We start from the raw sequence: 17,118 nt of genomic DNA, 5'->3' as shown, positions 1-17,118 counted from the left end.
TCTGCCAAAGAAGCAAGCTTCATATGAAAACAGCCCGCAAATGACTGGAAAGACCAGTCAGGAAACCTTGCAGGGCGCCCAGGAAGAGAAGAAGGAAGCAGAAAGCATGTAGGAGGAAATGGGGATGGAGGCCAGCAAAGAGTGTTCCTGGAAGAGAAAAAGAGCAAACGCAACATGAGGAATGAAACATGGAAAAGATAAAGGCTCCCTGAGAGTGGAGGCGGGCCTGAGGGAGCAGACCTGCGGGCTCCCTGTGCAGGTGCAGCCCTGAGAGGACACCTACTTCCAGCCCTCACCCTGCAGAGCCGTTATCAGTCATTCATCCAATAAATATTTCATTCCAAGCCCATATCAAGCACTGCAGCTATCAAGATTAAACAAAGAATGCCCAAAGCTTTAGGCTGAATAAATTGCTTACTTACATTACCCACGTTGATTTTACAATTCTTTGCAAAACCAAGTACTGGTAGGTTGTGGGAAAACATTAATTTTTTAAAAAGGAGAGTTGGTGGACCAGAGATTTTGTATGCTGCCACATTGACTTTTGTGTATGAAGGCAAATAAATGATACATGCATACATGCAGTGGTTTACAATTCATTACATTAATACCAAATGTTTAAAAAACTCATAAAAGAGTCCCATAATAAATGAAGAGTTAGAGCAGAATTAATGAAGATCAAATAAGTTATGGTATAGGAGTCCTGGAGCTGGCAAAATGCAAATTAGCTTAAGTAATTTGTACATGAAGTGATACACTGAAAAATATATAAAATATTACATGAGAAACAGAATATATGTTAATGTATATGCCCCTGACTAAACAATTCTATTAGCTGAATTTCCAAAAAAAAAAAAACAACTAAAGAATAGGTTAGTAGTTTCTAGGCAATGCTAAATTTTGCACTGTTAGTTGCAAAGAGAGAAAAAAATTAATGATAGATTTGCTTACATAAAAATATAATAACCTTTAGAAAGGCGACATGGTGCCTATTATTATATCAGCACTCTGAGAAGCTGAAGCAGGGAGATTAAAAGCATGAGCTCAGCCTCTAAATAACTTACCAACTTAGCTTAGTGAAACCCTGTGTCTAAACAAACAAACAAACAGAAAAACTAAGTATGTAGTTCAAAGAAAGCCCCGAGTTCAATCCCCAGTACACAGAGATAAAGAAAAAAATTTACCTACAATGAAATAATACAGAGCCATGTAGATAAAATTCATGTATAGACTAATAAACTGATACGGCATTTTATAAAGCAAGTTAAAACTCAAAACGATAGTATAATTACACTTTGATAAAATCTGTACATACACATGAAATCCACAAAGTCCAGCAAACTCTGTAGTCAAATGTTAGAAATTGTAATCAATTGTATGAAGAGATTTTTCATGTTTGTTACCTTTTTTTCCCTCTGCTTTGCTTCTAGTGTATCTGAATTTTCTAGTGTTTCTACACATTACATATAAAAGATTTAAACAAGAATATGGTAGGTATCCTGAGATTTTCCAAGGCAGGGACAAGATTGGAGGGGCCAGTCAGAGAGACAAGGTGATTGAAGTAAACCAAGTGGGAAATGATTTTGTTGGGAAGCCAAACAATGGGAGAACAAAGGAGCACAGATTTGATTGTTTCTGAGGAGGTGCCGATGTACTCTTCAGTACATGGGGTCAGATCTAGAGTCCAACCATAGGTAACTACAGTGCAGTGCATAAGCCTCATAGCAGAAGAATGGTCCCAGCCATGAGATCTACCTGGGAGGAGCTGGAAAATCTTGGAAGACATCGTGCCTCTTCTGCTTAGTTTAAAGGATCAGGAAGAGACAACCAGAGCAAAGGAGGGAAAGACCACTTACACCGGAAGTGTATTTTTCTTTGTTTAATTTGTCACATGGTGCATGGCCTTTGCCAGCCAAATTGCAAACATGCCCACTGAATCTGAGTTAACATTTTTTAAACAGAAAGCAAAGCACTATTCCCCCTGGAACTGGCGAGAGCACATGAATCAGAACAAATCCATCCATTCCCTCCCACAGGACTCCCCAGATGATGCTACCTGAAGCAGACCAGTTCTCCTGAATGGAGGCCTCTGGGAAGCCCTGGACCAGCCAACCATAGCACAGTTACTATTTCTAGGAAAACCCCGTTTGATCCTAATGGCTTACAATGACAGAGTGATGTCCTGGTCTTCAGTTTTCATCACTATGACCCACTTTGGGACCGAAGTCTTCTTTCCCTAAGGATCTGCTCCAAAATCCTGCAGACTGAAGCTCCCATCAGAGCATGAAAAGCCAAGAGTCATCACATAGAGAAAGGTCCTCCCACAGGACCCAAGTGCCTGAAGATTTGAACAAAACATTCTTTTATGGGCAGGATGAAGGATGCACACATTTCTAAATAGCAAGATATAAAGATAATAAATAATTGTCTCCCAGACATTAGAAATACAAGATGGAGAGTGCTGTTTCAAATCATCATTGAAATTCTTTATCCGAAGATTTCTTCTTCACATGATTCAGTCAGCATTTTACCAGTTGCACTTTACAACTTTAATGATAATAATCTTCATAAAACAATGGGAAAGTTACTATTAATCAGGCTGTCTTATGAACATATCTCACTTTATCTTTCTATAAAATATAAACCATTCATTGTATCATCAACTGTATGAGGAAGGTAACATAATCTCTACAGATGTCAGAGAGAAAATTCATCCTTCTGGTTGACCTAAAACCTATCTGCCTCCCACACTAACTGAAGAGTTAGTCTTTCATTTTAAAAATTATGTTGCTGTCTTGAGAAGATATAATCTATTAGACTTTCCATCTTGAACTTTGTTCTCAAAGTCATCCAATGATAAATTACTAGCTGGTTTCTTTAAAAGTATGAATTAAAATTGATTTCTTATTTTATTTCTTCCTGTAGAACTAGATCTTGAAATACAGCATAGAGAGCACAAAGGAAAACTTTTAGACAGCATGACCATATTGCCACAGAAACAGATTCAGAAAAAGAAACCTGCAACCTCCAAAGAAAGAATGCATGTTATATAACCTTCCCCATAAGTTGGCAGTCTTATTCAGACTTGGATCCAAACTCTTTTCATCTACCAATAAGTCTGCAGGACTTCGCTTCCTGATACCTGTTCTCTTAACCCAAGGTCTAGGTTTCTTACTTCTGGTAAACAGTGAAATGTGTATGGGGTGTTTATGGTGGGTGGAGAAAGCATACAGTCACATTCTGGAGTGGAAGCTGGGAGGTGGAAGCTGGGAGGTGGAAGCTGGGAGCTGGACTTTTTAACCCCTTCCCTCAGTTATTTCTGCTCAGGTCATTACTAGGTGATGCTTCAGAACCTCTGGAGCCTAGTATGTGGTGACCTCTACCCTGGGTTAGGAGCATGGAGTCATAAAATGTGGGATGAAATCCCATCTCTTTGTCTAACTAGATGACTGAGCTTGGCAAGGGTAAATCTCAGTTCCCCTGCTTTTAGAGATAACTTCTCTGCCCTGCAGCCAAGGGAGTCTTAAACCTTCGAGACTGAGAGAGCCTTAGGGAGGAGGTCGGTGACCCTGGAAATAAATTTATGTTTTCAAAAAATCCAACATAAGGGGAGATTCAACATGGTCAAGTAGAGGAGGAGTCACATCAGAGAAGCTCAGAAAGGATCCATTGACAAAGAAGATCTTTGGGGGTCACATATTGAAAAGTGTTTAGAAGGATGATTATACATGGATCAAGGCAAGCAGACAACTGGAAAACAAAAGCTGAGCTGCTGCTGCTGCTGCAGGCCCACTCAGCCCCACTCCGCACGGCTCTGCATCCAAGAACCAGCAAGCCAGTGCTGCAGAAGCCAGATTTCTAGGAGAGAGTTTGTGTCAAGCAGCTCCTCACATATAAGCCCCCCATAAAAAAGAACCACTGGGGAAAGCAGTGTCTTTGCACTCTTCAATCCAGTGCTCACTGCAGGCACCTGAACCCCTCTCTTCACCAGACTCCAGCCAGAGAGAGGATCCAACAGTAAGGGGCTTCAGAGCTGAGTCAGTGTGATTTACAAGCCCACCTGCCCAGATCACCAAACAATTCACCAGCACGTGAGAACACATCCCTGGTAGTCACCTAAATAGCCTGCTTGGCCAGAGTGCCCAGAGTCATGGGCAAGGGCACACAGATTGGCTGGCACTATTTCTTGAGGTCTGCAGGTCATACACAACCGAGTCACAGGCAGTGCATCCAACCTGCCTAGCAAGAGTCCTGCATGTCTGTCAGACTCCTGAGTCACAGACACCACCCTGAGCACAAACTGAGTTAGTTCTGTTGTTGCTGCTCTGTTTGGCACTTTGGCACACTGCTTAAGAAAGAATTGAAAAAGAAAAGAATTGCATCCATAGCATCCTTACAGAATTCCCATCTGTGTTTACCAAGGCTTAAGGAGCCCCCCCACACACCCTGGGCAGAGCATCAGGTAACCTGGACTTGAACGGGCACACACACACACACACACACACACACACACACACACACTATCCAGAACTCTGCAGACGTCTGATAGTGAGGAACCAAGCAATTCTACACCTGTCACTGCAGTATCCTACAGAATCCCCAGCTAGTGTGAAAGCAATTGCTGTCCTTTGAGGGTGCCCCTCCTGAGGTTGCCTACTCTAGTGTGCATAGGCAGACCTCTGACTCAGCAGCCTCTCACTTGCCAGTGAATCTGCCTGCTGATTCTACCATCATGCCCAGGGAAGGGCACAGGAAGCTTCCTAACCCAAGGACTGGGTCAGTGTCAGACTCTGCTTGTATATCTGTAAGCTGGCACAATGAAGTCCTGCGACTGGGGTAGCTTCTGTTCTGTAGCAGCAAGCTCAGATGTGGTATTGATGTGGCTGCAAATAATCAGTCCCCGAGCAAGGCAGGCTGGGAAGAGGGTGAGCACTGGGGCTTTAAGGCAAAGAAGTTACACAAGAACCACATATGCATCTCTCGGTGTCAGATGCCTTCTGGGTTTTTGATTGTTTCCTGTTGTCTTGTTTTTTTTGTATGTTTTTTATTGATGGGAAAAAAATGAAATTTCAAAACAAAATATGGGGGAAATAATAATTAATAGTGTTTAATAGAACTATATAATAGAATTTCTTGTGTTTATTTGATTTTGAGGGGATTTTATTTCTTCTGTTTGCTTTGATTTAGTTGGTATCTAGCTTTTCTCCCTTTTCCCATTGCCCTATCCAGTTTCCTCATCTCACGCTCCCTAACCTTATCTCTTGATTCTTTTTCCCAGCATATAAAATCCTCCCTTCAAGGTTTTAATTTCCCATATGCCACTCTCCGTCTGTCACTCTTTTCTTCTCCCATATTAACCCTCTGTCTTCCCCATCCTATGCTTTTGGTTTTCTGTATCTTACCCAGCTCCCAGCGGTCCCCTACTTCGCTTCCACATAAAGCTATCCACAGGTTCTGACAGCCATGTCAATTGCCTCAATCACCAAGCACACTTCCCGCCTCTCTTTCTCATCTTGGCCCCCAAAAGCATCCTCTTCAAATACTCAACACTAACCCTTCAACCCTTCAACCAACTAAAAGTATTCCAGCAGAAACTGACCCCATATCAAATTTTCTTTGTTTTTTACCTATCGCTATGGCTCCTTTTCGCCCACCTTCTATCTCTTCACTTCTCCTATCACATTGCAGAGGAACTGCTAACATTAAATGAACATACTCTGCATAGAGTATTAATGAAATGTGAAAGTGTAAATGCAAAGTCTGTCTTATATAAGCAATGTGTGGACAGATCGCATAATGCTGTTGTAACCATTCATTCTGAAAAACATAGGAACAGAGTCCAGATCACTTCAATTAAATAACTAAAGGGGTAAATAATATCTCTGGACATATAAAGTTGAAATTCTATTGTAGGGAAGCAGTATATTCCTAAAAATCTTCATATAAATGAGCTCTCCCCATCTTAATAGACAAACTCTCATACTAATACAGGCGGAGGGGCAGTAAAAACATAAAACAGACACACATACCCACAAGATCATGGGAAAACAAGGCAATGGAAGACTCCTAAGGTCTCCCAGCTCTGCTAAGATAGATCAAGGGGGCACAAATGGAGAGGAAAGAAAATGCCACATGGCAGAACTACATGGAAGTTTACAGAAGAAATGAATAAACTTAGCATGTAAGGGCTGGGGATTTAGGTCAGCAGCATAAGTGCCTGCCTGGCAGGCATGGGGTTGTAAGTTTAGTCTCTGGTACAGGAAAAAAAATGAAACTTAACATGCTCAAAGAGGAAATACAGCGAATAGAGTTATCATTCAACAAAGTCCTGAGTTCAATCCTGCCCCCCCCAAGAAAGAATTATCACTCAAAATATCTAATATGTATACGGAGGAAACAAACAAAATTGGAAGAACTAACCAATATGGTTCAAAACATGTATATCAAATTCACCAGGGATGTACAATAAAAATATATCAAACCAAAATACCTGAAAAGCTATAGAATTCATAAACAGCGAAAGTGATCAACGTGAAGGCAGAGTTTCTAAACTAAGTATAAAACTATGACACCCTCAGAGAAGCCTCAAAAATATAAAAGAACAAGAAAAAAGATCAACCAGCACCTCCGAGAATGCACAAAGAAGACTAACCTAAGATTACTGAAGTTAGGGATAATGTAGAAGATAGCACAGATGAAATTATTAATATGTTGACAGAAATCATAACAAAACCTTCCAAATATGAGAAAAAGAGTTCAAAGTACAAATAAGGTTTCCAAAACATCAAACAATTATGGTAGAAAAAAGGAAACTCAGAAAGATATATCATTAAATTTTCAGATGCCCAACAGAAAAGAAAAGAAAATTTTAAAGCAGCCAGAAAAAACATAAAATCACATGTAAAAGGAAAGCTATTCGAATCACACCACACTTGTCAATACAGGCCTTAAAGACCAAAAGAATTTGAAGCATTCTGAGCCCTAAGAATAAATAATTTCCAACAACTAACATATCCTGCAAAAATTCCCTTCAAAATAGATGGAAAAATAAGGACAGTTCACAAAAAAGAGCAACTCAAGAGATACATAATTACTAAGCCAGCATTCCAGAAATGCTCAATATCCTAGAGCAAGGATGGCAAACCAAAACCCACTTATGTACTGCAAAGGGCCAAGACCACAATTATACCTGAATGGTGAGGTTTTAGTTTAGAAAAACATGTAATTCATAACATAATCGCAGAGAGGGCTCTCCATACCTGCTGTGGCATGCATGCCTTAAGTTCACTACCACTATCTTAGACAGAACTGACAAAAACCAATACAACTTAAAACACACAAGGAATGAAAACATTAAGCAAAGTCATTGGATAAACAACAACAAATGACAGGAAAAGAAAAGCAAAGGAATCATGAATGGAGAAAGAGTGCAAGGATGTTAATAAATCATCACCTCTCAGTTATATTTCTCAATGTTAATGGCCCCAACTCTCCAATTAAAAGACACAGATTGGCAGACCTGATCTTAAAAACACAAAATACAACAGTCTGTTTCAGTCAAAGAATCATCTAATCCAGAAAGACATTCATTGACTAAAAATCAAAGGATGGAAAATTAATTTTCATGCTTTAGGATCCCCCAAAACAAGCAGGAATAGCAAATTTTAAGTTCAATCACTGTAAAAATTCATGCTAAACTGATCATCAGATAAAGAAGTTTGCTATATATTAGTTTGCTACAAAGAAAACATTTATATTTATGCATAAATACTGGGGTGCATATCTTCATAAAACAAATACTGTGGACATAAAAGATCAAATAAATACTAACACAGTCATAGTAAGGGATTTTAATATCACACTTTTGCAAACATAATAACTAAGCAAAAAAATAAAACAATGTGAGAGCTGAACCACACTCTTGAACATGTAGACTTAACATATATTTACAGTTTTCAACATTATTACCACCGAATATATTCTTCTGTGGTTTTTTTTGTCCAAAATATATCACATTCTAGCCCACAAATCCTGTGGAAATAAATAGGAAAGAATCAATATCACCACATGTTTACTCTCAGACCACTGTACAATGAAAATATAACCAATCACAGAAGTAATCACAAAAAAATTCAGAAGCACCTAGAACATCAACCACATACTCCTGAACAAACAATGGGTCACAGAAGACATTAAACAATTTCTGGAAGTTAATGACAATGCCTGTACCACACAACAGAGTCTGTAGGACATAACAAATGTGCTTTTAGGAGGCAAGCTCATTGCAGTCAATGTTCACATTAGGAAAACAGAGCAAGCTCAGATATGTAACCTGATGCAGAATTTTAGGATACTTGAGAATCAACAAGAATCTAGTCCCAAACTGAAGGAGAGAAATTATAATTATTCAGGTAGAAATCAGTGAAGTTGAGACTAGAAACACAATACAAAGGATCACAATATTGAAAGTTCATAGAAAGAATAAACAAAATAGATAAATGCTCACCAAAGTTAACAAGAGAAAGAGATAAAAGATATATCAATGCAATTAGAAATTCTTTAAAAGATGAGCTCACAACAGAAATACAAAACCTCAGAAGATAATAACTATTATGACTTATATTCTAACAAATTAAGAATTAGATTCCTAGTCTCATATAATTTACCAAAGCTAACCCAAGAAGACACAAAATGCTGAACACAATAAGCAATGAAACTGAGAGAGTAATAAACAAGCTACCAACAAAGAAAAGTCCAAGACTTGATGGATTTCCTAGTGACTTCTACATAATATTTAAGGATATTATATCACCAATACTTCTCAAGCCCATCAAAGATATTGAAAGGGACAACCTGCTTCCAAACTTATTTATGGAAGCCAGCATCACTTTTGATCCCCAAACCAGACAATGACTGAAAAATAAAGAGGAAAAAAAAGAAAGAAAGAAAACTACATGTCAATCTCCTTAACAAACATAAATGTAAAAATCCTTAACAAAACTAGACCATATAATCAAAACATCATACATCAAGAGCAAGTATGTTTTATCCCAGTGATGCAAGGGTGCTTCTACAAGTGCAAATCAATAAAAGAAGGAAACAAAGGAACAGGACTCTTGCAAATGAGGAGTCCAGGAGACTGAGAGAAAGGGAAAAGGGTGAGAAGAAGCAAGTTAAATTAAGATGCCGTGTACAGGAACCTAATAACTTCAGTGAATGTAAACACTATATGCCATAAACTGAGCTAAGAATAATTTTAAAAATAGTGAAAATGAGGAAAAGGGATTTAGACGTGGTGGGAGAAAAGTGAATGGGAAGGGAGTGGAGATTTTTAAAAAGAAACAAGCTGTGGTATGTACATGCACCTACTCCCCAATATGAATATAAACTTAATATACTGCAAACATGTGCTAAGAAAATATTTAAATTCAAAAATAAATAAAATGGAGGCGATGACATAAAAAGTAGATGATATAGTATCTATATGCAAAGTGCTTAGCACAGAGCTTAGATTCAGTAGGTATCAATGAAGAGAAGTAATAATTATGATTTTGTTATGAAAAGTAAAAAACTAATCACACTGTAGTGGGCAGTATGGACTCATTTTATGGGATGGAAATCCCCAAACACCTGTTATCTGTGGGTGAGATGAGGAAAATGTCTAACTATACAGAGAGCAAGTGTCACCACGCTCCTCGAGTGGAGGATTCACTTAAATTTCTACTCGTAAACAAACAAAAAATGGTAAAATCCTCTAAGACCATTTTGAGCATACACACACAAAAAAATAATGAGAGAGCATTTAGGAGAAGATATTGCAGATACTCACCAGGCCACGTGACCACAGGCACAATTTTCATAATCATTTTTCAAATCAAAATACCTGTGAAACTAAAGCTTAGTAATTAAGATACTATAGTCCACTCCTCCAAAAAAGACCCTTCAATGCACATATTATACCAAAAACATTCACAGAGAATGTCCCATCAGCTTCACCTGACCCACTTCTGGAGTTGGTTCATCCTGTACTGACAACCATCTTAGGAGGTCAGTGTTGATTTTGATTCCACTGAGGACCCTGAAAAGCAGAGACACCAAACCGCTTACAGAGCTCTTTATGAACAGACTCTGGGGAGTAGATTCCAAAACCTATGCCAGTAACCACAGTCTTCACATAGAATCACCTAGGTGTCCAAGCACAAAAGGCCCTTAGAATCTGGGGGACCCCAGGGCAAATGATATTTCTGCTCCACACAGCTGTTATCACCAGCTTGCCAGTAAAAATGAAGTAGATCAAGAGCATGAGAAGACAAGCTATTCTGGGGGATATGTTTATCAAGACACAACCATAAGACTGGTATCAAAGATCTGTGCAAAGCACTTAAGATTCAACACTAAGAAAAGGCAAGTGTCATTTTTTAACCTGTATTGTTATGTTGTTATTCCCCCTTTTATCTCATCCTCTCCCTTATTCATTAAAAAATTATTTAATTTAAAAAAAAAAACATCAACCAATAAAAACTGCTGCTGGGTCTGTAGGGAAAAAGGAACCCTTTTCAACTGTTGGTTAGAGAGTAGACTAGTACAAACACTGTGGAAATCAGTGTGGAGATTCCTCAAAAAATTAGGATTAGAGGTCCCATTCAACCCTGGTATCTCCCTTCTGTGTATCTTCCCAGAAAGACTGAAAAACATCACACCACAGTGATATATGCGCAACCATAAGGTTCAAAATATACAATAGTCACTGTGAAATGGGAGGAAACTGTTCAATAAAAAGAAGAAACTAAGATAGGGGAAAAGAGAAAGGATAGAAGGGAAAAGGAAAAAAAATGCAAGTTAGTTATATCATTAGTGTCACTTAGTTCACTGAATAGGAAAGGTTGTGCTAATATTGATTGAAGAAATTGTATGCCCATATTTTGTACTTGAGTGACTAAAGATAATGATGTGTAATTTATCAACAATTGTTACTTTTTTATTATTTTGTTGTGAAAATTTGTTTTACCTTTTCTTCTTAATATTAACATATAAAGTAAAAAAAAAAAAAGTCTGTATTTTATGAATACCTGTCATTGTACATTTGTCAAGACATGCAGAGTATCCAACGACAGCACCAAGAAAGAATCTAATGTAAACTGTGGGCTTTGAAAGACAAAGCTGTGTTGATGTAGGCTTCTCAGTGGTTGTACATGTGCCAGGCCAGCTGGGGGGTGTTGGCGATGAAGGGCTGTAACTGGGGGGGAAGGTGTACAGGAGCGCTTCCTTCCTCGTGACTCAGTTTTGCTACACTCCCAAAACTGCTCAAAAAGATAAGATCTTTAAAAAAAAAAAAAAGGAAGCATATATGACAGTAAAGCTGTCATATAAAGTTGATCTTCAAGCACATACAAGGCTCTTACAATTCAGTTACAGACAGTGATTTCTAAGAAGGAATCATATATATTTTATTCATGTCTTTAAAAACTTATTTTGAACTAACAAAAAGTTCAAAGAACGTCTCAAAAAGAACACAGAGGTCCCGTGTACCTTTGCCTAGTTTCTCCCAGTGGTTGTCATAGCACATTTTTTATAACTGTAGTTCAATATCAAAATCAGGAAGCTGACCAAGGTGTGTGTGTGTGTGTGTGTGTGTGTGTGTGTGTGTGTGTGTAAAGCATTCTGCCACCGGTGTGCCATATGTCAGTGTGAACAGCCCCATAGATACTTAATACTCTCAGGTAAGTCAGGGGAAAAAAGAGTAAGCGAGGACTTCAAGCAGTGACTGAGCAGTGACGTGATAACTGGCTAAAGTTCTGATCTCAGCTTGGGCTCAGTCACTTCTCAAGTCATTTTTTCATATAAAACCCTGAGCTCCTGAGCTGAGAACTTTATATTTTTTCATATAAGGTCTTGAGATGTGTGGACTGGGAATTCCCACCACACTATTAAAATATCACCTCTTCCACTTGCGTTGGTGAACTGAGCCTCGGTGAGTCTAATTGCTTTTTCCAAAAATGTCTAGTGAAATACTGTAATATAAAATTAAGGGAAGAGATTTTTTTAAAAAAAGAAGTATATCCTCAAAGCCAGGAGGATATACTGCTGTGGAATCTAGATGGGTGAAAAATGGGGCTTTCTTGCTAGAGTCAGAGCAAGTGAGACTGAAATTCGTCATGTAGGAAGAAAATCAGAAACTTGCCTTAATAGTAGGTAGAAATGACACCCAACGGGACTACATTACAGAGCCAGGCATGGTGGCATACTCTGGAGGCTGAGGCAAGAGGGTTATTGCAAGTTCAAGACCATCCTGGGCTACAAAGTGAGCCCAAGGACAGCCTGAACTGCAGAGCGAGACACTGTCTCAGAAAAAAAAAAAAAAAAAAAAAGACTAAATCACTATTCCCAGGACTCAGAAAACTCAGAGCCAGAGTCCAGGTTGTCCATGGAGTTGATTGCTGAGGTCACCCACCAGCCCACATTTGGAGAAACAGCCACCACACATCTCCTGAGCTTTCCCTTGGGGTCTTCCTAAGCCACCATCCAGGACTTTTCACGCTCTCAGAACCGCATCTACTAGGGCTGCATAGTGCCGTGTCTGCAGACTGCTTGGTATTCTGCTGGGGAGAGGATAAAGATGAAACTCTGTACCATAGTTTCTCTTGTTTTTTTTTTTTTTTTTTTTTTTTTTTTTTTTTGTCTCTTTAAAATTAAAAACAAAAAGATGACCTTGAGTGGTCTATTTGCCTTTTGGCATCCTGAAAATCCTGCTTTTTTTCTCTCTCTCTTTACTGCATATTGGACTTAGGACCTTGCGTTTGCCAGGTAGACCCCATCTGCTTTAGAATAAACCAAATCGAAGTACGTTCAATCCCAGAGAGGAGTTGTATCTCTGAACCTCGCAGAATTTCAAGATTGTGAAAAATTGATCACATTCTGGAAAGATGGAAAAAACAGATCAATGAACATCTATAAAGAGCCTGTGGCTCAGAAGAATCTGAGGAATTAAGCTCATGAGATGCGATACACAAACAACATAAAAGATTTAAATGAAAAAAAAATGAGTGAAATGTTCAGCTTGCAGTTGATAGGACTTTGTAAGAAGACAATATAAAATTTCTTAAACCACAGGGCATAATACAAGATTCAATCAGAGAAGCTGTTTATGAAATGACAAATATAAAAAGTAATTAGCTTTTCTATATAGTACCAATAACCCATTAGGAAATATCATAAAAAACAAAAGATTGAATTTCCAGTAGCAACCAAAATATACATGCATAATTTCTGAGACAAAATGGGGACTCAGGAAGCAAACTGCACAGGTTTCCTGAGAGACCTCTAAAAATTGTAAGGGATCATCTATTCAGTGAGTCCAGTAAGGGCACACAATAAAGGGTCAGAAACAAATCAAGCACACACAAGAATTTAGAATATGAGAAGCATGCATTTCAAAGGAATTGGATCAGGAAGCTGGTTTAAAAAAATTATGGCAATGATCCCTGTGCTCCATCATACTTTTCTGAACAAAATTAACCCCACTAAATTGTCTGCAGACCTCAATACTTACTATGACCTGCACCATCTCTAACCAAAGCCTGTCCATGGTCTCTGCCCGTGCTTCAGTCTAAGGAGATCCTCAGCTTGAGGTCTCTATCACTCTAGAGTTTATCTACCCTGCCATATGCCACATACATTTTCCAAGTACACAGAGCAGGTAGACTTCAAATGGTTAAAAATCAACTTACTTGGACTTCATCTGAAACAAGTTGATATGTAATATGTTGAGCATGGTGCAGGCAGGTTTTAAGCTCCAAGCTGTCAGGCCACTTTGAAGGGACAGGAAGGAAGGAAACTCTCCAAGAGACTCCTGCTCATCCGCATAGTGCTGCACCCCAGCTTCCTGCACTCCTTCTGTGTTGGTTTAGCATTTATCTCTCTGTGTTTTAACCTATGTGTATTTGATCTTGCTTCTGTTTCCTGCTATTTTCACTAGGATGTTAACTCTATGGGAAAAGGACATGTTTATCTTTGTTTACTTTTCCAGATGGAAAAAAAATTTTTTTGAATGCCTTGATATAATGGGGTCCTAATTAATAAACATTTGATAAAGGAAGAAAGAAGAAAAGAACAGGAAAGGAACTATACTAAAGTAGGTTGAAGACTCAAATACAACCAAGAAATTATTTTTAGGAAAGAAAAATTTCAATAATTAGCATAAGGAATAATTTTTCTAAGCATGACACCAAGGTAGATACAGATGACACTAAAAAACAGAACATTTTTGAAATTTAAACTTTAAGTGATTAAAGTAAAGATAAACGCATGAAGCAGGTTAAACATTTACAATATAAGCAGTGTTTCCACGCTGATAGAACTAACAGGCTCACTAAATAAGGGCTTCACATACACTTCAGTAGATAGAAGATGAGTTACAGAAAAAAATCTACACACAAGGAAGAAACCAAAGGAAATACAAATTCACTAGCAAAACTATTTTAAATAGTTTTGCCAGAAACCAAATAAATGCAAATAAAAATAATGATAAGTAGTCATATTTTTCATTAAGACAAAAAGTAGGTTTCGGGAAATTGGTAGCACTTCAGGCCACTATATTTAGCATAACTTGAAACTCCATCAACAAAAATGTTAAAAACTATCCCAGGATCATACTTTACTTCTTAGCACGTTTTCATCATTACCAGTGTGTAACACTTTTGTAGTAAAAATGAAATTGTATGGAAAAAAAATATAAAATGTCTGGTAATCCTCAGGCTTTCAGGCTAAGCCAGTCCTGCAAAATAAAGCCCACTTCTGAGGAGGTGGGAATGCTATCTCTTAGGGGGAGCACAGAAGTGGGAACAGCTTGGCTTTTCCCTACCAGGATCCAGGCCAAAGGCTGAGGGTTCCTAGTGAGCTGGTGTTTCTCAGTGGCTGAATGACAGCACTGCAGGCAGACCAGGAGGATGCTGTGTGGAGAGAGAAGCACCAGACAGCTTCAGCCATGTAATGTCCGGATAAAGACAAGTGACCCTGGAATCCCAGCTGATACTGCAAATCCACCATGCAACACACATGGGGTAGAAGCTCTCCTCATTGGTTATGATTTCACGATGGGACTCTTGAGGAAACACAGGAAAAGGGTCAGCAAGGAAAGAGCATGTGTCTCTTCTCTCTCACCTTGAGGGTACTGGATGGCCCAGCATGAATCTGCTAGGGCTTCACCTATCTACCCAGAGACAGAACAAGTTCCTCAGTGAGCAGCACTGGTAGGAAGAGACTTCTCAGGCACAAGGCTTTGTGATGTGGATTCTCTGGAATGCAGATATAGGCCCTCCTGTATGGGGGCGACCCTGGGTCTCATTCTCCAGCCATCCCACAATTCAAAGAGAATTACCAGGGCTTCTCTTGGACTTCATTTGTCGTACTGAAAGTCCATGATGTTTTATTAATCCTACCTTTACAGAGGCTGGAGTTGACTAATCCGTGACTGAAGGGTACTGTGGTAGAGCACAGCACCAGCCTGGTGTGCTGCCCAGCTGACCACAGGACATCCCCATCCCCGCTGGACTCCTGCCTTCACTTCCCAGCTGTATGTGCAGACCCTGTGCATGCAGACCTCTGAGCTGTGGACAGAGCTGAGTGCAGAGCACGCAGTCACTTACAGGGAAATACTGATCTTTCTTATACAGAAAAGAATTTCTGGTTAAATGACCAAGGAAGAAAAACAATCACTCATCTAAAGTTTGAATGTAAACAAATTAGCATTTAGAAAAATGTAAACATGATATATGAAACTTTTAATGATTGCCCGAACCTATTCAAAACACCTTCCTCAACATAGAGATAAATAGAGTAGCATAGTAGTTAATTTAGAGTGTTCACAGGTGCCCGGCTCTTCTCCGAAGCCCAGACAGAGCAAAGTCTCATTCCAGCTTTGGAACAGCATATATTTAAAAAAACAAAACAAAAAAAAAAAAACTGTAAAATGAAACCTATTTGGAAAATTTGGGAAATCATTTTCTTTGCACAATTTAGATAATGGGATTTTGTGAAGAAAGATCTTCATAATCACATCTCTAAAGAAATGTAGATACTATAAGAATAATTAACGTCTATCACTCTTGATCATGTTATTATGGAAATGAAATGTAATATTAGGTGGAGGTATTTTCACACCAAAATATACTGTAATTGCTATTTAAATTACATTAATGCTGCATTTAGAAAATCATCATGAAAGTCACGGATTTTTCAGTTACGAGTTACAGGATTGTATGGACAGAAATTCAACAGCATGCAAGAAAATGGAGCTACAGCACTCTCATGGGATATTCCTCTCGTGAATGCCAGTTCCACGAGCCCTGCTGTAGAAAAAACTGAGGGGAAAGGGCCAGGAGAGGATGTAGAGGAGACAGAAATGAGGCAGACTGGCTGGTGGACTTGCAAGCCATCCAGAGAGGGGTTTGGGTCACAATAGAGCCATGATCATGGAAGCTTCAGGATTGGATAGGTTTTCCATAAATATTCTCTTGAAAAGGATACAGAGAACAGACTGAGAGGAACCACACCAGGTGAAGCAGGTGACAATTTTAGAGATAAGCTTCATAGCCCTAAAAAGATGGTGAGGATCTCAAGTGAAACTGACATCTTACTTTATCAACCTTACTCTGATAATGACACTCAATAGTGCAGATTTTGAAGTGACAGATGGCTGAGTATTGTTCCAGATTGGTTACATCACTTATCGGGGGATGACCAGATGCAACAGCATCATTGCAATTATAAACCAAGTCAGAGCAATAAATGTGTATATATTTAAAAAGCAGTTAGCAGATAGAACTTGAATATGACTGACAAAAACAGAGGACCAGTAAGGGTCAAATGTCAAGAGGCAAGTCTTGGATGGTTTGGAGGATAAGGTGGTGATTCAGATTAAACTTTCCCAAAACTGAACACATTTCAAAATTTGAGTATGCTGCAAAGTCATGGCTCATCAGAATCCCACCTGCCCCACAAGCCTACAGATTTGCACTGGCAGTAAACAAAGAAAATCCCTATTATTTGAAAAATTCCAGACTGTTGATGGGAAAATGATATTTTTTCAAAAGCCACAAGAAAATAAGTCGTCTGGTTCTG

The 17,118-nt window shown here is 38.8% G+C and overlaps 1 protein-coding gene across 4 annotated transcripts in view; it reads left to right on the top strand.

The window, feature by feature from the left end:
* Positions 1 to 17,118, top strand: part of Npsr1 (neuropeptide S receptor 1) — a 163,414-nt gene that overhangs the window by 60,839 nt on the left and 85,457 nt on the right. The window lies entirely within an intron of this gene.

This window comes from Cavia porcellus, unplaced genomic scaffold, assembly GCF_034190915.1.
Source record: "Cavia porcellus strain 051 isolate PalLab524CR breed Dunkin Hartley unplaced genomic scaffold, mCavPor4.1 scaffold_23, whole genome shotgun sequence".
In the NCBI taxonomy this organism is placed as follows: Eukaryota; Metazoa; Chordata; class Mammalia; order Rodentia; family Caviidae; genus Cavia; species Cavia porcellus.
Note: the sequence above shows the minus strand (reverse complement) of the source record. Positions and strands in the feature narration are given on the sequence as shown.